At 36.9% G+C, this 24510-nt stretch overlaps 1 pseudogene; it reads left to right on the top strand.

Annotated features, from left to right (window-relative positions):
• Positions 1-654: 654 nt before the first annotated feature.
• The window catches only part of LOC131420322 (protein LEG1 homolog), a 41428-nt pseudogene continuing 17572 nt past the window's right edge, over positions 655-24510 (top strand).

The raw sequence follows: 24510 nt of genomic DNA, 5'->3' as shown, positions 1-24510 counted from the left end.
ATGCAGTGCCAGAGCTCTTTACTGGGCGCTGGTCTGGTAGATATCCTCTGGTTTACTGGGGGCTGGTCATGCATGAAAATTTCAGACTCTGCAAGAAAAGCAGGTATTTAGCATAAACCATATTGTTTGCACAGTCTAGGCACAGTGAAGCTCCCTTGTCATTTAACTGTTGATTGGGAACTTTAAGAGCCAAGTACACATATGCCAGCCAAGGGCCAATCTTGCCAGCCAACTTTTCTAATGATAGCTGTCTCAGGCCTGCTTTGTAAACTCTTTTCTGCAAAGATAAGTAAGTGCCCATATCTTTAAATTTCTAGATGAATAAGATCAAGATATATGTGTAAATGTGTTCTTAATTTAGTAGACATAAAAATACAGTGTAAATATAAAGTGTTAAAAACACTCATTCAAAATTAAAATTTTCCATAGCTTTTTTCAACTGTCAGGTGAATAACAAACTATATTAATAATGTTATTTAACAAGGGAGGCGTGCTCTTTTCGTAGGTAAGGTATTCCCATCTTCACTCCATTGTCCTCAGGAAAAAAAACACAAAGTGTTGATGTGTTGGGATAAGAGCAAATATCGTGACTTCTTCCTCCAATTCCCAATAAAAGCTCTGCCACAATCTCAATCCGCAGCCAGCTTTGGCACGATGGTTTTCCTTCCTCCTTGGGCCTGTGTACATAGGCTTTTCTGTTTCTTTAGCAGGAGCATCCAGTCTCTCAGACCTGTATCCCTCTCTGTGGGAGGAGAGTCCTGGTCACTTCAGTGACTCCCAGGGTGGAGAATGGAAAGTACATTATTGATCCCTGGGTATACTCTGAGAGAATGGGGATGTATAAAATCCTAGTGAATAAGATAGCCAGTTATTCTGAAAAATTTGCACCAGAAAATAAAAACAATACTTTCTGGGGATTGCCTCTGCAGCATGGCTGGCAGTATAGTACAGGTAAGAACGACTCTTGTTTTCCTTCTAATAATCTACCAATATAACTGTATAGTAATTGGGAAATGGGACTCTACCTATACCATACCATGTTTATGAAAATTGAATTTTTTCTTTGTCCCGTATAACCATTATTTTTCTGTTTCTTCTCCTTCTCTTCCATAAATTCTTCCTTTATGTGTTGCCTGTTTTGACTAGAAACTGCAGTGAGGCATACAGCACAGTTGCCAAACACAAAAAGACTTCATACCTAATCTATTGAGCATTATTGGACTTGTACCAGGTGCCAGACTCCATTCTAAGTACTGGGATGAACAAAATAGTCAAGACGATATGCATTAAAAACAGAAGATGATGTCAAATTAGTTCAAAGTTCTTGAAGTTCTAATTGTGGTTACCTATACATGGAGATAGGAGTAACAGGCAAGCAGTGGCCTCTTGCTCATGAGGACATTTGTCTGCAAATGATTGATTCCTTTTGAAAATAAAGTACGTTCCAGTGCTTAGTTACAAGATGTGTTTGGACCAAAGATTCATAAATTAAAAGATAGTTTTGTCCTGGCTGATAGAAGCTCATGACGGAGAGTGGTGCCTCCTGCCCACTCCATACTGATAACACCACCAATAAGAAAATTTGTTCTGCTCTGACAGAAAAAATATAGGGAGGAGATTAAGATTTATCTGAGGTCTGAGCAGGGGTCACATGTAGGACCTACTGAGGTTGGCAAGTCACCCATTTTTGTCAGGGGATGTCTTGAGACTCAAACCTACTCCTATTTATCTGGCTTTCCTTGCAGTCAAAAAGACCACGGTACAGGAGAAATCATTACATATAGTCTGCTATGGGAAGTATGCCAGCCTCAGGGGGCCTGGAGGCCTATGGTAGATGGAGGCTGAATGAGCTGGTAGATTAATGTCCTTCTTATTCTTTCATTACATCCACACATTAGAATCAAGCCTGATTAAACTCACCTAGTGATGACCTTATATGTGTCCAGCATTTTCTAAGGGCAGTGGGGGGAGGGGTGTAAATAAGTATTTCAGACAGTTTCTCTGCCACCAAACACCTTACAACACAATTGAAACTGGAAAGATAGCAGAAATTAAACAAAGAACAATAAACAACTTTCGCATAAAAGCTAAAAGTACACAACAAGGGAGAGTGTGAGTCAGTTGGAGTAGTTAGGAAGAAATGGATTCGAACTGAGACTTGAAATGTGGACAGAATTTCATTGGGGAAATAGAAATGAAATCTACTAGGGAATAAAAGAATGAACAAAAGCAGTGGTTCTCAGCCAAGTGGTTCTCTTGGCTGTACATTGAAAATAACTTCCTAGTTTTAAAAAGTACCAATATGTAGGCCCACCACCAGAAATTTTATTCTGATTTAATAATGTGGGAAATTAAGCTAAAGGACAGAGCCTGGAAACAGCATGGCATAGGTATATGTGATTGAGTGTAGGGCACGTGTGTGTGTGTGTGTGTCTGTGTGTGTGTGTTAAAGGGACAGGAAAAGGAAGGGAAGACACAGAGAAAGGGATTGAGGGGAAGGGAATTGTTAGGGATCAGTGAAAGAGGAAAAGCTCAAATTAAAGCAAAATATTTACTGATATTCAGGAATTAATGTTATTGGAATATTGGGTAAATTAAGTTTAGAGTCTGGGTATGAAGTTTTAGGAGATATAAAACTTCTTTAGGTATGATTTTACAAAAAGAGTTTTCATCTGGCTTGTTTAGTGTTTTGGTTCAGATGGATTAAAATAAGACATTGGCATCTTTGAGCCAAGCTCAGATACTCTAGAGATAACGCAGATCTGAAGTGAGGAATCTGGATGAGTGAATGCCCATGGTGAAGGCTACAAAGATTCTTCAAAGGGAGAAATGACAGGACATGGACTCAAATTGGATACCGAGGACAAGGAAGAGCTGAGGTTGTTGAAGTGAAAGAATACAAAATATTATTCCTCTGACAGAAAAAGAGATATTCAACCTTGCATGGGTATCAAGATCGGTGCACAATTTCAGGCATATTCAGTTGGAGGTGAGAAGGAATCAAATAGGACATATGCTCAACTGGGTGTTCAGGACTGAAGAATAATTGTTACCAACATTAAAGTGATATTTGGAGGTGACATATGGGGTGAACTCTTTGAGGGAGTAAGTGAAATCAAAAGGAGGTGGAACGATGGAAAGAGGAGTCAGAAGAACCTCTGAAGGAAATGAGAGAGTGAAAACAGAGGAGGAGTGTTTTACAGATTTATCTTTAACTCTAATTTAGCAGCCTGAGGAATAGTCAGGAAAATTCACACTTCTAATACTTACACAGGTTAGTAGCATTAACAAGTTCTTCAATCATCGCTTTGAGAATGATCAGGTTAAGGAAAGCTGAATGGTAAAGAATAACGAGATGAAAAAGAAAAGAATTGAAGATAGGAATGGAAAAGAGATGAGTGGAACTAGCAAAAGGAAAGAATGAAGATGGTGAAATTGTAGAGAAATGGAAGGAAAAGAAGATGAGTACAAAAGAGAAGGAGTAGAAACAAAAGCAGAAGATGCAACATATTGGTCAGTAGAGGCATGAAGGCAAGGGAGCAGTCCGAGAAGTAAAGGAGAACGAGTCCTTGACTTACTTAAATGGAAGCCAGGGAAAAGAGGAAGTGAGCAGGCCTGGAGAGAATAAGCTGTGGATGAGTAAGGCAAAAAACGAACAAAACACAAGAAAAAACTACTAGAAACGAAAGTTGAAAAGGAGGAGGAAAGTATGACAGAGAAGCAGAAGGATGAACAAAGGATAAGCAAGGGAGGTGGGAAAATGACAGAAAATGAACATGAAAAATCAGAGAGAGATTGAGAAAATATCAACTGTCATTTGGTAAGCAAAAGAAAGACTATACTCATTGGAAGAAACACTTTTCATGCTTTTTCTCACTTGACACAACAACCTTATAATGTAGTTACTATTATTATCCTCATTTTATAGATGTGAAAACTGAGGCATAAGTGGTAAGTTATTTAGCAAAAGTCCAGCTAGTAAATGACAGAGCAGGGGTGTGGTTTGACTCTAGGCCTCTTTTAATCTGTATGCATATTGCCTCCCTAATTTTGTAGGGAAGAAGAGAATGAAGTAAGAAAAAGAACCATTACAAAAGCAAATAATATTCAAGATAGATAATTCAAAAACAGAAAATTGTGGTGATGTTAGAGAAAGGAGAAGAAATTGGTTCAGAGATGGAAAATCAAGGATAAAGAGTGATAGGAAGATAAACACAAGTCATCAGAAGACGAATGTGCATCTTTACAAACAAAATGCACCTGACAATTAAAACCAGTTTCAAAAAGTACGTAAGAAATAATCTGAGCATCCTCTCTCTTCTAGGCAGATTAGCTGATCCCAGCCAAAGGACGGACTGTGGCTATGTATCTGGAGATCGTTCGTGCATCTCTATGGACAGTTGGTGGGCTGGTAGGTTCATTTAAATAGCAAAGTAGGCAATAACCGTCCCCTAAAGAAAGTATTCAAACTAAAATCTTAGGGACAGAGGCAAAACAAAAGCAGTGCTATTCCTTTGTATAAAGGAATCTACTTCATCTTGTACCTTATGGCCTTTATGTCATGTTCTAGGATTTAACAGCCACAATGTAAATAATGATTCCTTAGGACATAGTCAGCTTTTCCCAGAAGGACTGACACAACAAACTGCAAAGGACAGTGACCTCTGAAAGACCTGCACTGGTGGTCAGGTAGGAGGTCCCACTAGTGAGGGGAGCCTCCAGCAAGAGGAAGGACAAGAAATGAGAGAATAGGAAAATAATACTGTTTCTCATTTTGCTCATTTAACTTTTAAGCCCATAAACATGTCAAAGATTAATCTACCAAAATCATTTTATCAATCAGTAATCTAAGGCTTCAGTCAGATATTTAATACTAAAATCATCAGAAGGTATTTTCTAATTCTTTAATTTTATTTTGTGTTTTAGTAATGAAATTAATTTACATACTATTTCTTAGAGTTATTTCTCAATACTCAGAAACAAAACTATTAAATTTCCCTTTCTTGAAGTGACCTGCACACACTGGTTCTTTTCAAAGACCCACAAATAGTCATGGCCACAGATCTGTAATTCAGGCTTCTTTATCCTCAGATTGACTTCATAGGTTGGAGTATCAGCCTACCCTGGGGCGTAGAACTGCATTCAAAAATGCTTGTCTATCCTATGATGAGAAATGTGCTGCATCACCAGTGGGAATCAGTATAAGCTTCATAGCCAACTACATTATAATGTCTAAATCTGCTGAAATAGGTTATATTTAGAGAGAAATAAAAATCTTAATGTATTGTCAATTTAATTAACCAAAGATACTTTGTCAAAACTTATCTAACATTTTTGCCTTAAAGACCTAATAGAAGACAAGGACTTTGTGATATCATGGTTGCACGTTAAACTCGGTTAAATAAAATACAAAATATCAATACTGTAACTGCATTAAAATATTTTAGAAAAAATCAAATTTCAAGGTAAAACCTCAGTTAGAGGTGTTGTATCATTCTGTGCACAAGTGGATACTTTTCCTTCTTTTTTACTTCATGCTTTGAAAAAATGAATATTACCAAATTTATTAATGTTGCTTTTGGTTTTAAAATATTATAGTCAACTACTTTAACCCATATTTATTTATGATTGTTGGGTAATTAACAGAAACATGTTAAAGTTATGGCTATGATCCTTAGGAAGATTTTCAATTTTTTTGCACTGACTTTTTTTCACATACGTCTGGATCTATGAGTTTTTGCTTAATGGTTTACAGATTATTTAAATATATCTTCTCTCATATTAGTTAGTGCTTGTGGTAATAATAAGTATTTTATTCTTACAGATATGAATTACTTTCTGTGTGTATTACCCTTCCTTGCTGCAGTTGATTCCGGCATAACGGGGATATCATCAGACCAAGTCACGCTTTTGCCACCACCCAAGGATTAGACGAAATTCTGTCTTAATGTTTCTAGTTGTCAGCCATCCTTCCCTGGGACAATGAGAAAGTGGAATGACCTTTACCAGGTTCCTTTTTTAAGTTTTGTAATTTATTCTCTTAGGAGGTGGTAAAGGAATTTCTTCTTCTTTTTTTTTTTGTATAATGTTTTTTGTCTAGGTTTTTATGAATATTATCTATTTTCCTAAGTATAAAAATGTAAATTTTTATGCAATTATATTAATATATTGCATTTAGCAGGGCACTACATGTCATTAACACTCTCTGAACCAATGCAGCATTATCACAAAATCAATTCACTCATTTCACTCTAAATAAATTATACATAAATGCGAGAGTACACAGGATATCTCACTGAAGGAAAAGATTATTCTGGTTAATTGAACTTTCATGTCAACTGAGAGATAACTCTTGGGAGAAATATGATTATGGAATTGTTTTTAGAACAATCAACTAACTTATTTCAACTGAATTAATAAATGATCACATACAAATAGAACTAAACAATTATGTGGAAATCAAAACCAAATATTCAATAATCAAAATAAAACACATTGATTAAGCATAGACATGGACCAAGATGGATGCCAAAAAGATACATTTAGTAGTTCTATAGATTATTAGTTTATTATCTTAGATGTGATTCAATTAAATATTCTAATAATTGTCTTCTTCTTAATCTTAAGCTTTTGTGGTAATTTCAACTGTGGTAGTAGAAAAACAAAAGATAAGAAAAAATAAAGTCCTGCTGGCCAGTATAAAATATTGACTCTTGGGGAAATATTTGCAATTCATTTCTTATGGATGCATTCAATATCACTACTACTAATAAATATTGTAGTCTTTACAGAGTGTTAGTCACTAACAGCCTGCACAAATTAATTCTTGGAAACAAAATTCTCCTCTCATGTAGAATATTGCTAAATTGTAAATATGCACAAGATTAAATTGTAGGGAGAGGAGCTGTTATAGTTGCTCAAACATGAATACATTTCTCCTCTTTATGATAGCATTTGCAGTCACCTTTTCATAGCTTCGATGACCTGCTGAAGTACTTACGGGCTACACATACCTCATCCTTGGAAGATGCTTATGGAAGTTTTGAAGATAGGTAAGAATGGATCTCAAATCATTTCTATTTAATATGGCAAGTGATTTTTGGTCTTACTTATGCCTTTTTATTCTTCTAAAGTGACTGTCAATCTTTCTGTTAAACAATATAGCTAATATTGAGGATTTTAATGATGAGGTGTAAATATTTTAGTACGATCAAGCTTAAAAAGTGTTTTATGAATAAAGGGAAAAAATTTGAGAAAAAAATCTTGGCCAACAACCAACCAACCCAGCTAACTAACCAACCAGCAAATAAAATATGCAACCAATTCTTCTCTGTTAAAAAAAAAGAAGAAAATACATTATCTTCATTGTTTTGATTACAGACACATAATATGGCAGGTACATACTTGGGAAAAAAATCAGCTAGCATTAGATTAGCATACAAAATAGCCTAGAAAATTACCAAGCCACTCCACGTATACACCTAGAAGTATTATACACCTAGATGTGAAGGTGTAAGAATGATTTGTGTTTAGATGTGAATGACACTGTATTAGTCAGGGTCCTCCAGAGAAATAGACCCAATAGGAGATACAAAAATAGATAGATAGATAGCTAGCTAGCTAGCTAGATAGATAGATAGATAGGTAGATAGGTAGATAGATAGATTTATTATAAGGAATTGGCTCCTATGATAATGGAGCCTAGCAAGTCCATAATCTGCAGAGCTGATGTCCTGTTCAAGTTGAAAGCCTAGCAGCTGCTGTAGAACCAGGAAGAGCCTACGTCCCGGTTTGAAGGCCATCAGCCAGGAGAATTCTCTCTTACTCAAGGGAAGATTAGTTTTTTGTTCTACTCAGGTCTTCAACTGATGGGATGAGTCGCATCCACATTATTGAGGGCAATCAGCTTTACTCAGTCTACTGATTTAAATGTTAATCTCTTCCAAAAACACCCCTACAGAAACACACAAAATAATGTTTGGCCAAATATCTGAGCATCCTATGGCCCAGTCAAGTTGGCACACAAAAATCACAGACCCTATTCAGGGGGTGGAATCAACCACCTAGAGTGAGGTATGGGGTAGAAGTCTGAGTATGGTAAAAAACAGAAACAAAAAAATCAGGGCTCATTGGTATTGTATAAGTAAATTTGTAAATCCAGCAGAAATGTTTGAGTAACTCATGTTTCATCAGTTGTTGTCTCTCCCACTGACTCCATCATCCAGTAAGGTAAATAAATCACCTGATTAGCAGATTCACAGCACATTTCCTCCTCTACCTATTGGTATGGCTTCAACAACTAGGTATTAAATTGGGCAATGGAGGAGTTTTCTCCCATGGCAGTATGAGTGGTGTGATTTGGGTCTGCAGCCTTTGCAACAGTTGTAACTCAACTGCTTTTTCTATTCTGATGACAGGAAACAGGGATGAGATTATCAGACAAGATTTCAAGCTGGGATTGTTAATTTCAAAATGTGGTAGCAAATCATCTTTCTAGATTACTTTTTTCTTTTACAGATTTTTCAGGTTCATATACAAAGCTAACTCACAAGAGAATGCAACTTTTTGTAAAGGAGACATAAGAGTACTTTAGTTAAATTCAAGGATATTGCATAATTTTTTTTACTAATAGGTATATTTCCTTTACCTTGTGAACTTAGCCTTTTAAGCTTATTGCATTTATTCCTATTTATGTAATGAAACTGCTTTTGAAGAAATATATATATATATATTTTTTTTTTTTGTGAGGAGATCAGCCCTGTGCTAACACCCGCCAATCCTCCTCTTTTTTTGGCGAGGAAGACGGCCCTGGGCTAACATCCGTGCCCATCCTCCTCCACTTTATATGGGACGCCGCCACAGCATGGCCTGCCAAAGCAGTGCATCGGTGCGCACCCAGGATCCGAACCAGTGAACCCCGGGCCGCCGCAGCGGAGCGCGCACACCCAACCGCTTGCGCCACCGGGCTGGCCCCAAGAAGAAATATATTTTTAAGAGGCCAATCATATGAGTTTTTTGGTGAATAAATTTAAATCTGTATATGACTATTTTTATCACAAGCATATAAATTTTAAAAAAAATCAATTTTCTGATATTCCTAGAAGCACTTTCCTTACTAATTATAACAAAAATTGTTTTTTATAATCTCATTTTATTTCCTGCAATTCTATCCTTCTCACTTGACCTTCCACTTAGGTGTCAACCAATGACCCTCTTAAGTGAATTTTTAAAATAGCTACCTTTTCTAAGTACAATAAGTAAAAGAAATTTCACTAAGCATTTTAATGTAATATTTCACTTCAAAATGACTCTTTTTTGTAGATCATGAATATGCAACTGAGCTATTTAGTAACTTGCTTAAAACCTTATAGCTAGTGAATGGCAGTGCTAGTATTTAAAAACCCTGTGACTCCATAGCCCATCCCCCTACCTGTATGCTGTACTGACTGCAATGTGTGTGGCCTGCTAATTAGTTTTCAGAGATCAATATCTACCAAGGTTCTTCTTCCTTTATTAAAAAGATATTAAAAGCTATTAAACAATAAAAAATATGCTTCCACTTTTCAAAGTATAATGAAGCAGAAACAAATGAGGCAGAAATAAAATATAAGATTCACTTCCTTTTATGAAGAATCTTTCAGTCTTGAGGAGAAATAAGCCACAGATGCAATCACTTAACTGAACAAAATGCCCATTCACTCCCCTTCTCCCTCCTTCTCAGGTAGGTTAGGAGGCAAGGGAGTGTGAGCGCGGCCTCCCTGCCCTAGGAGTCAGAGCAGCGTATAGACAGCCATAGTCTTCCTGCAGTTGCTGGTATTTCTACTTCAGGAACTCTTCAGAGATCCCTCCTTCCCTCCTTCCTTCCTCCCTCCCCTCCTCTCCCTCACCCTCCCTTCTTCCCTCCCTCCCTTCCTTCCTTTCCCACCCTCCCTCCCTTCCGTCCTTTTCTCATGAGAATGTGAGGCATAGGCAACAACCACTAAGCCTCAGTGTCATAGGACAGTAAGCGTTTATTGCTCACATCTGAGGTCTAGCTGGGCACTTCTGATCTTTTCTGGGCTCATCTCATGCTGGCTGATTTTGATTGGTCCCACAGAGATGATGGGGAAGCTCAGCTCTGCTCCAATTGTCTCTCATTCTCCATCAGGCAAACCTGGGTATTTTCCATAGTGATGACAGAATGCGAAGAGAGAGAAACCAAATTGTGAAAACGCATTTCTAGCTAATGCTGTGTTGAGTCTGCTAATATCCTATTGGACAAATCAAATCACATGGCTAAGCTGGGAGCAGGAAATTATACCTCCCCCTCTCTCCCCTTTACCCACTGTAGCAGGGAAATTACTGGCAAATTACATGCCAAAAAACAGGGACATAGAGAGTATTGAAAAATTTGGGCCACGTTTGCAATCCACTATAGTCTGGGGAACTTCCTTAAAACCTCATGTGTTACTTCCTTTAAGTAAAAAATATACTAGGGATTGTTTATTTTCGTGAGACAATACTGAACTCTGTAGTCTACAAATACTTAACTAAAATTCTGTGGTCCTGGATCCTAAGATTGGCTGGTGCACGTATATCTATGTTTTAAATCAAAATGAGCCTTTTAAGGTGTGTTTTTATCTTTTTACTCGACCACATCTTAACTGAACTTATTAGATTAATTATCCAACAACACATTCAATTGAATCACTTGCAAGACTTCCATTGAATTTCAATCCTGCTCATACACCCTGTGTCTCAAACTGGTGCCCTCATCTCTTTCCTCCTCTTCTCATGTTGCTGACTCCCTTGCAATTTGTTTAATCCACTGTTAGTAGGGCTTTGTGGCCATTGCTCAAAATCCTTATGAATTCACATTTCCTTTTATCCTTACTTCCTAGTCAGCTGGGATGTGACTAAAGATAACCAAATGTGAATCCAAACCAAACTCTTCTCTCATCAAGGGTCCACTGTACCCACTCTTCTACTTCTGGGAGTGGGAGGCAGTGAGGAGCCCACGAGCCTGGGAGCCAAATAGCAGGTTTTCTCCTCTGGGTTATGTTATGGTTTGCTTAACACTGACAAACATAATACAAGCATTTTCTGTTTAATGGACCCCACATATGTGCTGTGGAAATAGAGAAATTAGAATATAATGCAACTTCTAGAAATTTGAATATAATCTAATGAGAAAACAAACTTCTAAATATGCGAATGATATAGTGCTTTGGGACTACAAGGAGGAGGAAATACTCAATTCCACCTCACGTGGGCTGGAAAATCTTGTGAAGGACGTGACATCTGTGATGAGACTTGAAAGAGAATGTAGCCAGTGAGCAAAGCAGGGAGTAACGTTTCAGGGGGAACAAGTCTGTTCAAAAATTGCACGTTGTTCAGCATGCTTCAACAGTGGATGGGGAAAGGAGCTGTGAATTATGTAGTTATAAAACTGTTTAGTTCACCCTTAACTTTCTACTGTAATAATTTGTTCTCAAAATAGGTGAGTTTGGCTTCCTAGCAGCCTTCCTCCAGTAGAAAAAACCCATGAATTTAGAAAACCAGACAAGAAAATTAGACATCTATATCTCTAGGATGCTCAAGGTTTTAGGGACCTCCTGACTTCAGGAAGTCAATAGTTTTACAAAAGATGTCTGAGTCTAGCAAAAATTTTGTCTTGGAACCTTTGATTTTTATCTGCACATTTCTAAAGAGTATTACATAGTCATGGTCTAACATCTGGTTATTATATGATGTTCAAGTATAAGGTGTCTGGTTAGAAGAGATAAAAACTCAAAATAAAATACAAACAATTGATGAGACGGTTATGAGACGGTTCTTTACAAATTTAAAATTTTAATTACCTAGATTCATATTCTCAAAGGCGGGAGCTCAAGCCATCACCTTCTAAAACAAAGAACCACATTCTCAGTTTGTTGGCAGACGATGATCTTTTCTAGAGAACAATGAGGCTGAAATTCTGAGTGGACTAATTATAATTGTACATGTTGCCACTTGTCTTTTAGGTTAGAATATTACTTTAAACCAGAAGCAGATTTTGGAAGAAGTTGGTTTGTGGCTTTGAACTATTTAGCTGCATCTGGCTTTCCTACAACCTTGATTACAGTATGTAAATTCCAGAAGGGTCTGCCACCACGAATGCTTGTTAATGGGGATAGAGCCCCCTTCGTTACCGACTTTACTAACTTACAGAACGCAGTCCTGTTTGGTCTACATCTTGTTCACAAAATGGATGACTCTACAGGTAAGGGCCTTATAAACAATATCTTAAAGAAAATCAGTATTACATTGAATAGATAAGGAAAAAATAATGATATCAGAGATGTATACCGTTACAACACATACTCTCACAGAAAGTCATGGTTTCCTATGGGCGTCCACCCTACTCATTTTGCTCCTTCCACTCATGGCTCGTCCTTTCTTATGGGTCCTTATTGACCTATGAACCCACCAGACTACCTCAAGTGCACTTTTCTCATCTGCAAACCCAGATATATTTTGTTGTTGTTGTTGTTATAGTAGTGTTTTTTTTTTCACCTTAATATCACTCATAAACTTAGAAAAAATACAGGAATCTCAAAAGAAAACTTGCGATGATGAATGGGAAATCTAGAAAATTAACTTATGTAAGCTCCCTCCATCCAGCCTCACTAGTTATGGAAGAAGTATTCTGCTCCAGCACTTCAACTGTAAGGTTTCCTAGCGGAGTGAAAAACAGAAAGAATCTACAGTTGCAAATTCGAATGACCACATCATCCTAGTTTTCCAGATATGCTCTTATGCAGTGAACCAAGCTTAAAATATAATTAAATTTTTTTTTTTGAGGAAGATTGGCCCTGAGCTAACATCTATTGCCAATCTTCCTCTTTTTCTTTTTTCTCCCCAAAGCCCCAGTACATAGTTGCATACCCTAGTTGTAGGTTCTTCTGGTTCTTCTATGTGGGACATCACCTCAGCATGGCTTGATGAGCAGTGAGTAGGTCCATGCCCGGGATCCGAACTGGTGAACCCCAGGCCGCTGATGTGGAACACATGAACTTAACCGCTATGCCATTGGGCCAGCCCCAAAATATTTGTATTTTTACAATCCAAAAAATGAATCCAAAAGATATAAAAGTAAACATAAATACATTAAATATATGGTTTTGAAACCTCATTTGCATTAGTTAGAATAACAGATAAACCCAAACATTTTAGAGGCTTCATGCAGTTGAAGTTTCTTCTTGCTCCAGTAATGGTTCTAGTGCAGAGTTCTCAGTCAGTGGGAGTTTTCCTTCACACAATGAGTAGCAGACTGAAGATCCTTCCATCTGTGGTTCTTCCAGACCCTGGCCCCTATATTATCTACATCTCACCAGCAGAAAGATATTATAGCATCTGGAAAAGGCCTGGACATTTCCCTCACTTCATCTCATACTCTATTGGTATGAAACAGTCACATTGTTTCATATCTGGATGCAAGGGGGCTAGGAAATTTAACTGTTGCCTGAGAACCACTTTTGTGTGACAAATTTACACTATGAAAGGAGAAGCATGAATTTTGGTAGTCACCTAGCCATCTCTGCCAAATTATGACATAGTATAATTGCATTCTAGGCCTGGATGTATAAACTGGCTCTTTCCTGTTAGGATGAAAAGTCGAGGCACTGAGTGGAGAGTTAGGAGTTATTTCTTTGAAAGCCTGCAAGTGCCATACTACAATATTTTATTACAAGATCTGATTTTACTGGAACTTAGCTTTGGATTTAATATGTGATTTTGGGTTGCTTTCACAAGAAAAAAATGGGAGATTGAACCTTGAAAATTACTGATAAAAAAAGAAGTGAGCCTTGATAGCATAATTGCTTAGTTATCATAAAAGGAGGCATTTACTATCATCTAGTCATTAATCTTATGGCCAACCACTCACCATGCTCCTATTGACACTCAGAATTCAGTCACAGTGCCAAAGCCCTTGGAATTTTAAAATAAGCAGAGAATAGGGAAAACAGATGTATTAAAAACAAAGCATTAGTAAAAAACAAATATTGATATCCAAAAATGAGCATTTTTAGTTAATCTTCAATAGAAATATATACACACATTTACAAAATCCTTTTTTTTTTTTTTTTAATGAGAAAGATCAGCCCTGAGCTAACATCCATGCCAATCCTCCTCTTTTTGCTGAGGAAGACCCGCTCTGAGCTAACATCTATTGCCAATCCTCCTCCTTTTTTCCCCCAAAGCCCCAGTAGATAGTTGTATGTCATAGTTGCACCTCCTTCTACTTGCTGTACGTGGGACGCGGCCTCAGCATGGCTGGAGAAGCGGTGCGTCGGCACGCACCTGGGATCCGAAACCGGGCCGCCAGTAGCAGAACGTGTGCACTTAACCGCTAAGCCACAGGGCTGGCCCATACAAAATCCTTTTAAAGTATCTTTTAGCTACTTTTTAGTCTCCAAAAGTGTTTTATATTGCTTTTCACAAGGAACCTGAGTTAAAGTCTTTGAATATATAAATAAAATTAATCTTTTCAGGCTTCAAGTTAGCTCTTTAACATTTCTGCTGGTAGTAAGAACTGGTGTGGACTTATTCATTTTTAATTATGTAAAATTTTCAACTTCCTCTCCATCTATAGTAGCGTCAGGTTTTAATCCTTGACTACATATAGTCTAATAGTAGAGATCTCATATTAAAGTTGAGAAATAATATTAGGTAATAAATAAGTAGTAGGAAAAGAAGCCTTGCCTAGATTTTATGTTTTTTTTTTCAAGAGTGGTATGAAAATAAACAATGAAGACTGAGTGAAGGTTCAAAACTGTCAGAAGCTGGATGATTCATGTTAACATAATTCAAAGTGTTTTAAAAACCTATTAAATTTCATGATTCAAGGCTGAGGCCAGTTTCCCCCTTGATACCCCCAACCTGACCAAGGAGGTCTTTACCACCTTCTCCTCTGCTGCAGTCATTGTCACCTCCACCCCTTCACCAGGAGTGAAGGGTTTAGACCCCACATCTAGCACTCAAACTTTTAAGACTTCCACTTGAGAGATGGTCCCTGAAAACATCTAGCTTTGAAAGCAAACAGGGCTTGCATCCATAAGACCCAAAAGGCTAAAGTGAACTAAGGACAGTTCTTAAAGGGCTTAGGCAGACTCACTAAGGCAAACACTCCAGGGCCCAGAGTAGAGGCAACGGACTGAAATACGTCCAGTCTTTTCATGAAAGAGGCCTATCTGCTCATCTTAATACTTCAGACTAGGGGGGTAGGCTTCTAATTTAACACACAAGGGGCTGACTGCAATACTCACCAGAGACTGGGGACCCAGTGGGTGCCATCTTCACTCTTTCCCTCTGCCTTGTTCCAGGTTGCCAGTATCTCTTGGAAAGGAGTTTGTGCACATGTCTGGTGCCCCATTTTTTGCAGCTGCTGCTCAGCAGATACCACTCGATCACCTGGCTCCTTTGGCCAGTGGGGCTTAAATTCATGAGTTCCACAGGACTGTAACAAACAAAAGCTGCTGCCTGAAGATCCAGCTTACAATTAGCCTGCATGTAGGTTCTAACTGAGATCCTCCCCTTTGGGACACTGATAGGTCTTGGTACACCCTCAACTACTGGGAGCCAATAAGAACAAAGAAAGCTGCTTGGACAATCATAAAGGACTGAGAAACAACTAAGAGCTAGGGCCTGATTGAATAATAAGATGCATCTCCTACAAAGTCCACTCCTTTAAGACCGGGAGAGGAGCTGTTTTACCTAATGCATAGAAATAAACACAAAGAGTCAAGGAAAATGAAGAAACAAAGGAATATGTTCCAAATGAAAGAACAAGATAACACTTCAGAAAAAGATCTTAATGAAACAGAGATAAGTGATTTACCTGATCGAGAGTTCAAAATAATGGCCATAAAGATGCTAACTGAGGTCAGGAGAATAATGTATGAACAAAGAGAACATTTCAATACAGAGATAGAAAATATAAGAAAGTATCAAATAGAAATCACAGAGCTGAAGAACACAAGCTGCAAAATTCAACAGACAGGATCAGCAGCAGACAATTGAAACAGAAGAAAGGATCAGTGAACTCAAAGACAGAGCAATAGAATTCATCCAATTAGAGAAGCAAAAAGAAAAAAGTATGAAAAAGAGTGAAGATAGCTTAAGGGACTTATGGGACAACATCAAGCAGACCAATATTCTCATTGTAAGGGTCCCAGAAAGAAAAGAGAGAGAAAAGGCAGAAAACCTATTTGAAGAAATAATGGCTGAAAACTCCCCTAACCTGGGGAAGGAAACAGACATCCAGACCCAGGAAGCCCAGAGAGTTCCAAATAAGATGAACCCAAAGAGACTCACACCAAGACACATTGTAGTTAAACTGTCAAAAGTTAAAGACAAGGAGAGAATCTTAAAAGCAACAGGAGAAAAACAACTTGTTAAGTACAAGGGACCCTCCCCTATAAGACTACCAGCAGATTTTTCAGGAGAAACTTTGCAGGCCAGAAGGGAGTGGCATGATATATTTAAAATACTGAAATAAAAAAACTGGCAACCAAGAATACTGTACCTGGCAAAGTTGTCCTTCAAAATTGAAGGAGTGATAAATAGTTTTCCAGATGAGCAAAAACTGAAGGAGTTCAGCACCACTAGACCAGCCTTACAAGAAATGTTAAAGAGACTTCTTTAAGGTGAAACAAAAGGGTGCTAATTAGTAAGAGGAAAACATATGAAAGTATAAATCTCACTGGCAAAGGTAAAACAGTTAAATTCAGAATAATCTAATGTTGTAATGATGGTAGTTAGTCGCTTACAAAGCTAGTATGAAGACTAAAAGACTGAGGTAGTAAAAATAACTATGAATACAATAATTTGCTAATGGATACGCAAGACAAAAGACGTCAATTGTAACATCAAAAACGTAAAACCTAGGGGGTGTGAGAGTAAAATTGTAGAGCTTTAGAATGTGCCCGAACGTAAGTTGTTAACTTAAAATAGAGTGTTATAAGATGTTTTATGTAAGCCTCATGGTAACCACAAAGCAAAAGTCTACAGTAGATACAAAAAAGATAATGAGAAAGGAACCTAAGCACACCAATAGAGAAAATTAACAAATCACAAAGGAGGAGAGCAAGAGAAGAAGAAAAGAACAGAGGAACTACAAAACAGCCAGAAAACAATTATCAAAATGACAATAAGTCCATATCTATCAATAATTATTTTTAATGTTAATGGACTAAATTCTCTGATCAAAAGACACAGAGTGGCTGAATAGATCAAAAAAACAAGACCTGGGGCCGGCCCGGTGGCGCAGCGGTTAAGTGCACCACACTCCGCTTCAGGTGGCCTGGGGTTCGCAGGTTCAGATCCTGGGCATGCACCAGTGCACCGCTTGTCAAGTCATGCTGTTGTGGCATCCCATATAAAGCAGAGGAAGATGGGCATGGATGTTAGCCCAGGGCCAATCTTCCTCAGCAAAAAAAAAAAAAAAAAAAAGAGGAGGATTGGCATTGAATGTTACCTCAGGACTGATCTTCCTCACAAAAAAACAAAACCAAAAAAAACAAGACCCAACTATATGCTGACTACAAGAGACTCACTTCAGCCTTAAGGGCACACACAGCCTGAAAGTGAAGCGATGTACAAAGCTATTCCATGCAAATGGAAAGCAAAAGAAAGCTGAGGTAGCTATACTTAGACAAAATAGACTTTAAAACAAAGAAGGTCATAACATAATGATAAAGGGGTCAATCCAACAAGAAGATATAACACTTGCAAATATTTATGCACCCAATACAGGAGCTCCTAAATATATAAAGCAATTAATAGATCTAAAGGGAGAAATAGACAGTAATACAATGATAGTAGGGGACTTCAATACATGACTTTCATCAATAGATAGATAATCCAGAGGGAAAATCAATAAGGAAACATCTAGGATAAAGATTATTTTGTGTATTACTAGAATTTATAAACCACCGACCCAATAATAGATCAAGACATTTTTATTTGGTCTACAAATGTAAACATTTAAAATACAAAATTATTTGTGAAAATATAATAATGAGAGATTTCATTAAAACGTCTAAATTTCTGAGACTCTCCTAAAAATAATACAGGGTACAGTGGGCCTACATTCCTTCATGTCAACAAACGGTTGGAGTAGTAGCTACCTCTTCTTGAAATAGTTTTTTATAGCTACCATCATTACTAATTTTCTATACTTATCTGATCTCAAACATTTATGTTACCTTCCTGGCATCTGTAGGCATTAGGTTTTGCACCCTCCAATATAAGTAGTGATTAATATTATGTACATGACTTAAATCCCTCAAGGAATTAGTACTGGAGAGGTAATTGAGAGGGATCATTTTTTTGTCCCCACCTAAGATCAAAATCAGTTGAGATCAACAAAGGAGCAAGTGAATGGAGATAGAACCTCAGCTTTAATACTGGAAAACAATTGAGGAATGTGATTTAGACGTGCAGCAACAACGTTCTCATTCCATACCCTACACTAGATGTATGAAAAGCTACCCAAGGGAAAGTTTAAGTGTAGAATAGGCCACTTACCCTAGCATTATTTCCTCACTAGTCTAGATAGAAGAGAAAAAGACCTATTCTTGGGTCTTTGGACTTTAATAGATTAGATAAAGCCAATTGAGAAACATGAACCAAATGATCTCACCCACCAATCAGGTTAAAGGCAACATCTCCATGGAACAAATTTTAAAAGATGTTGATGAAAATAGCTCTTCATGAAAATTAAGCATCATCTTCCCATCTCCAAAGAGTCTAGGAAGAAAAAGAAGTAGACACGGACCAAGTGTTCTGGATACTTTCACACTGTTACCTCTTGTACATTAATAGATCTAACCTGAAATATTCTCTTCAAAAATTTTTAAAAACTCTTAACTTATTTTATCTTTATTTAAAATGCATTTTAATTGCTATAACTGTTGCTGATTTATTTTTAATTATATTTAATATATTCAAACTTAAAAAATGTCTAATTGCATAGATATTTATTAAATGAAAATAAAAGTCTTCTTTACCATCCTTCTTCACTTACATCTCTTGGTCCTTTACCAAATTTTTAAAAATCAGTCTTTGGGGGTTGGCCCCATGGTGTGGTGGTTAACTTCAGCACACTCTGCTTCAGCAGCCTGGGTTCACAGGTTCAGATCCCAGGCATGGACCTTCACAACTTGTCAGCCATGCTGAGAGGTTGACCCACATACATAATAGAGGAAAACTGGCACAGATGTTAGCCTAGGGCTAATCTTCCTCAAGCAATAAAAAGAAGAAGATCAGCAAGAGATGTTAGCTCAGGGTGAATCTTCCTCAGCACACACCCAAAAAACATCAGTCTCTGGAGCCCATTTCAAGAATTTTTTTATACATCAAACAATGCAAATAAGTGAATAAATAAAAGTTGTGTTTGCACAAAGGAAATCACACCACTGTATACTGTACTTTTTTTTTTATTAGACAATTATCTCGGAGTTTTTCCCGTATCAAGATATACTGATCCAACTCATTCTGTTCAAAGGATATGTAGTAGTGTTTCATTTAATGAATTTACCATAACTATAGACATTATTTGGTGTTGTAAACTACTGGCAATAATGCAATAATGTCACTTTATGTATATTTTTCTTCACATAAATTATGATTTTACCAATAAATTTGTAGAAAGGAAATGAATTAAAATTAATGAGTCATACAGTGCCAAATGGTACTCAAAAAAGTTTTCAGGAGTTTATATTTTTGTCATAAAACAATGAATTAAGGTTCTTGTTTTCTCCAACCCCCTATTGTATAGCAATTTCTATAATTTGTGTTAGATTTTTATGTAGAAAATGTTACTTCACTGTTATGAAAATTTATAATTCTTTGAATGTGTTTCTGTACATTTCCCAGTTCTCTGGTTAGTTACTTGTGTTTCTTATTGATTTTTACATGAAGCCCTGGTCAGTTAATTTTAAATTTAAAAATTTTATGTGTGTAATTATCATGTAATGAATATAGAATATTTATATGCAAAATACATAGAATTTTGTTTAAAATAAACATTTTAATAATTGAGTATTAATTTAAATTTACATGTAATAATTTTATGTCTTTTCCAGGTTCATTATCTTTGATTAATGGAGAATTTTAATGGAGATATATGATGCGAGGAAGCTAGTTCTAGAGCTCTCTGAAAGAATTCTTGAAATCTTTAATTCAATGTTTTCTGGAAATAATTAAGAATTGAAAATGAACAATTCTAATTTGGTGAGCAACAGTAATTTCAAAATTTCATGTGACATAACCATATAGTTTTCTTGTTTCTGGTGTTTTTGATTTAGGCTCATTTGTTAGGATTTTGTCCATGCATTCCTAGCTTTAAATTCAAACTAATGCTATGACGATTTTGCTCAATTAATAATTGTCGATTTTTGAATTCATCAATACTTAAAATGTTTAGGATCTAAAGAAGATTATATTAAGCTATCAAAAATCACTGAGAAATTAATAAACAAACATTAAACTTGTATGGCTCTTTTGTTGTTATTCTATATAATCTAATTTCATGAAGTTTAGAGTGATATATCCTAGTTGATTTATAGCCAAAATCCAGAACATTTTAAAATAAAATATTGACAGTCAATTAAAAACTTTAAAACTCATAAAACTGAACTGGTATTAGAATACATAACTGATTTGTCAGTTTTTTGTGTGTGTTTTCACTGACCACAAGTTTATAGAAGTTACATACTAAGTTTCTCCTCCTTCGGTCCACCTTGATAATGAATGCTTAAGGATTAAGTTTGTCAAGGTTGCTCTCCTTTAGGAGAGAGAATGCGCTGGCCAGGAAGTGGTGACTTCCAGAGCTGACATGAAGCTTTAATATGAAGATTTTTCCCAAGGGCCTCATCCACAGACTAAGTCTAGCGACTAACTCCTGGAAAAAGAATTAGATAAACTGATTTGAATAATATGGGCGCTGGAGTAGGAAAGATATAGTTTAAATCACAATTGCTTTCCAGAGTGAACTTGGGTAATTTTTCTAGTCCCCTCCATGCCTCAGTTTGGTTAGTGTTAAAATGAAGATTATAAAACCTACTTGCAGAATTATTTTGAGAAGTCAGTAAAAACATGACTATAAAGTGACTAGGACTCTTCCCAATGAGCATTAAGCATCTACAAAAGGTAGCAATTGTCACAGCAATTGTGCTCAGAGATTGATGACATATGCTGTATTGTTGGGGCAAGAAAAACATGATGAGCCAAGACCATGAATAAGTTTTTATGGAATCCAAAAACACACAGAAGATTTCCTGGTAGCTGTATACAACAGAGGCAGTGTAGTAAACAGGCTTCCAAATCTTCTCCTCAAATGATGTGAAATAACTACAGATTTACGAAATGTCTACACAAAACCAAATCCTCAAATTACTTGAAGACTAGAAGATGCTGAATAGGCAAAACAGCTCCCATTGAAAAGAGAAAAATCAACAAATACCAATGCCTCAGTACATAGGCTTTGACCCTATCTTGGCAAGCAAAGGTAGACCAAGAAAAACTGTGGTGTAGACCAAGGAGGGTAGATACTAGCAAAGGAGTCTGAGCCTGGGATGGACTGACCATCAGAATCTAACCTTATTCTGAAAATACTAAAAAGCAATGGGCAGATCAGAGTACCTCAGAGACCAACAGCAGGAAGCAGGTTTCAAAGAATGAGCACAATTTAAAGGGATAGGGCTGCGATTTAAAGAGATGGGCTCTTTTAAAAGATCAAGATTGATTTAAAAGGACAGGCACAATTTCAAGTGACAGTGTTCCAAATGCATAATTTCTGACAGTGAAAGAAAGTAAAAAGAAGGACGACGTGTCCTTTGGTAATTGGGGAGCGGAGGATAAAAGAAGAAAAGGAAGGAAATTTAGTGTTCTCCAAGACAAAAGAGAACTAAAAAACTAGATGACTCTGAACTGATCCCCCATCATCAAAGCAAGTAAACCAACAAACAAAAACAGCCAAAGCAAGTGGACATAGCTGACTCAACAGAAAATTAACTGGGTATCATTAATTAGAAATCTTGTAAAACATCACAAAGTAATAAATAAGAACAAGAGGAAAATAAAATCAAGAACGAACATTTGCAGAACATCAGGAAATAAAATTTCACATAAATAAACTGAAGAAAATTTCTCTCAGAAAAATCACCATGAAGCAAAAGAAAATTGTTAAGTCTATACTCTAAACAAAATTAAATATACTCAAACAAGATTTTGAGGCTATGAAAACCAATTTGAATCAGAAATTAAAAAACTAAAAACAGAGATAAAGAAAAAAAAAAACAGGGAGAAATGAAAAAAAAAAGTGTTAATAAAACTCAGGAAAGAAATGGATGAAAAAGGCAAAATCAGAGAAATGAAAAAACAAAGTATAAATTGAGTTGCCGAAGGCAGAGTAAGCTCAAATGAAATTTTAATAAGCTATATTAAAGAAAGATAGGAAAACAACCAAGAGCTGATAATAGCTCAAGAACAAAGAGCTATATCAGAAGAATAGAATAGCAAGTTCATAGCTAGATGCAAATACATATGGAAACTTAGTACATGACAAACATGGAATCTCATATCATTAGAGCAGAGAGTGACTTGCTAATAAATGATGCTGGGATAACTAGATAGCTACTTGGAAAAAGATAAAATTAGATCCATTTCTCACAACTGATACAAAAACAAACTCTGAATGAATTTGTCATCTAAACACAAAAAAATGAAACCATAGATATGCAAGAGGAAAATTTGGCTGAATCGCTCTTAAACTTTGGTGCGAGCATAGGCTTTTTAATTTTATTGCTTGGAGGCAATAAAAAAAGGAATGATTTGATTACTTAATAATGGAAAATGTTTACATAATAAAAACAGCATAAACAAAGTCAAAATACAATTTACATAGAAGAAAAGATCCTTAACACATACCATACACAAAGAGCAAACATCCCTAATATATAAAGAACTCTTAAAATTCAGAGACAAATGACTTAAAACCTGGTATTAAAAATTCAAAAACTGGAGTGACGTCAGCAACATGCAGGAGTGAGCTTTCCCCCTTAGACTCTCCCCCTATAAGATACAATGAAAAGGACATTCATATACCAACAGTGGACATTCACACAACATAGAAGATGTCTGAGAGACCCACAAGCCTGAAGGTGGAGGTGCTGGAACCCCTGGAGGAAGTGGAAGGAGGTAAGGAGAACTCCTCTCCTTCCCCAATGACAGTGACTCTGGGACCAGCAAGGCGTGGCTCTCAGAAAGAGGGGAGGAGGGGCAGCCCTCCCTGGGAAAACCATAGCTCTTCAAGTTCTCTCACAGTCTGTGGGAAATTCCCATATGGAGGGGACTGAATTGTTGCAGAGGTGTCTTCATCAAGCTAGCATCCCAGGAGAGCAGATAGTGAGGGAAGAGTGAGAAGCCTCTGGGATCAAGCAGGTGAAAGAAAGAGCCCTTCACCCTGCCTGGCACTCCAGCACAACCGCTGAGCCAGAGTCCCAGTTGATTGTGGCGGGCTCAGAATACACAGCCCTAGACCCCCATCCAATGGGGGCAGGTGGAAGCTGTGACCAAATATTTTCAGCATGAGGGAAAATAAGCCCACACCCCCAAGCAGTATGCAAAAACATCTTAAATCTTCAGACTAGAAGGAAAATGACAAGCACCTAGAAATCAATCCCAAAGGCAGAGAAATTTATAACCTAAACGACAGAGAATTCAAAACAGTTATCATAAAAAAGCTCAATGAATTACAAGAAAATGCAGATAGACAATTCAACGAAATCAGGAACTTCTTCTGAAAGGAGATTGAAACTATAAAGAAAAACCAGTCAGAAATGTAGGAGATGAAAAACACAATGGAAGAGATAAAAAAAAATCTGGAATCTTTAAAGAACAGACCTGACAATATGCAGGAAAGAATTAGCATTATTGAGGACAGGAATGCAGAAATCCTCAATTCTCCAAGAAATATCAGACTCAATTAGGAAATGCAACAGAAGGATTATAGGTTTTCCAGAGGGAGAAGAGAGGGAAAAAGGAGCAGAGGGCTTGTTCAAAGAAATAACAGCTGAGACCTTACCAAACTTGGGGAAGGAGCTGAAAATACAAGTGAATGAAGTCAATAGATCTCCTAAATATATCAACATAAAAAGACCCTCTCCAAGGTATATAGTAGTAAAGCTGGCAAAAGTCAATGACAAAGAACAACTATTCAAGGCAACAAGACAAAAAAAAATAATGTACAAAGTAATTCCTATCAGACTCTCAGCCAATTTCTCAGCAGAAACTTTATAGGCTAGGAGAGAATGGAATGACATATTCAAAATTCTGAAAGACAAAAACTTTCAGCCAAGAATACTCTATCCAGCAAAAATATCCTTCGGATATGATGGAGAAATAATAAGTATCCCAGATAAACAAAAGCTAAGGGAGTTCATTGCCATCAGACCTCCACTACAAGAAATGCTCAAGAAGGCCCTC

The sequence above is a fragment of the Diceros bicornis genome, chromosome 23, assembly GCF_020826845.1.
Source record: "Diceros bicornis minor isolate mBicDic1 chromosome 23, mDicBic1.mat.cur, whole genome shotgun sequence".
NCBI classification, from domain to species: domain Eukaryota; kingdom Metazoa; phylum Chordata; class Mammalia; order Perissodactyla; family Rhinocerotidae; genus Diceros; species Diceros bicornis.
The sequence above is the reverse complement of the archived record's forward strand: the minus strand, read 5'-3'. Positions and strand labels throughout refer to the sequence as shown.